At 47.1% G+C, this 826-nt stretch overlaps 1 long non-coding RNA gene across 1 annotated transcript; it reads left to right on the forward strand.

The window, feature by feature from the left end:
* Positions 1 to 432: 432 nt before the first annotated feature.
* LOC117798729 lies at positions 433 to 797 on the forward strand. The gene is made up of 2 exons (XR_004622898.1): positions 433 to 590; positions 694 to 797. It is a non-coding gene; the product is annotated as an uncharacterized LOC117798729 (long non-coding RNA).
* Positions 798 to 826: the final 29 nt, after the last annotated feature.

The following is an 826-nucleotide window of genomic DNA, read 5'->3' on the forward strand; positions in this document are numbered from 1 at the left end:
TTTAAAGTAACTCAAGAGCAGGTAAAATCATCCTGTCCCCCTTACTCGAGGGGTTCAACATTTCTCATGCAATTGCCCTCTCTGTCCTCGGTGTTCAGGGGCAGGAGATCGTCCATGAATAATGGGGCTCATTCTAACCCTGAATGTGTTCTTAGGTCACAAACCCTCTAAAATTCTCGGTATAGGTTTACGATTTATTATGGGCTAATATAGCACCTGTCCTGCAAGATTTTGTGTGAATATGTAAAAACAAAGTCCCACATGGAGGATACATACATACAGAGGAAAGTTAAATAATGAAATATCATATATTTTTAAAAGGTCAGAATCACCAAAACAAAGGCAGTCACATCTGCTCTGGTTACTAGCCTCTGTGTCAGCAAAGATCCCAAGCTGAATATATAGTCAGAGGACATGCAAATAGGGCCATCCGTCGCCTGATTAAAACACCCCAACCCTGACTCTGCAGTTGGGAGAGGAGCCCCAGCCCTAGGATTTCCAGGTATTCCAATCAGCAATCAGGGCAGAACACAGAGAGCTCACCATGGAGTCTATGCTCGGCTGGGTTTTCCTTGTTGCTCTTTTAAAAGGTAACTCATACTGAACAAGAGACATGGAGCATGTGAGTGGATCTGAGAGAGACAAGCAGTGGGTGTGTGACAGTTTCCTGACCAGGATGTCTTGTGTCTACAGGTGTCCAGTGTGAGGTGCAGCTGGTGGAGTCTGGCGGAGACCTGGTGAAGCCTGGGGGGTCCCTGAGACTCTCCTGTGCAGCCTCTGGATTCACCTTCAGTAGCTATGGCATGAGCTGGGTCCGGCAGGCTCC

The sequence above is a fragment of the Ailuropoda melanoleuca genome, unplaced genomic scaffold (genome assembly GCF_002007445.2).
Source record: "Ailuropoda melanoleuca isolate Jingjing unplaced genomic scaffold, ASM200744v2 unplaced-scaffold3339, whole genome shotgun sequence".
Taxonomy (NCBI): Eukaryota; Metazoa; Chordata; class Mammalia; order Carnivora; family Ursidae; genus Ailuropoda; species Ailuropoda melanoleuca.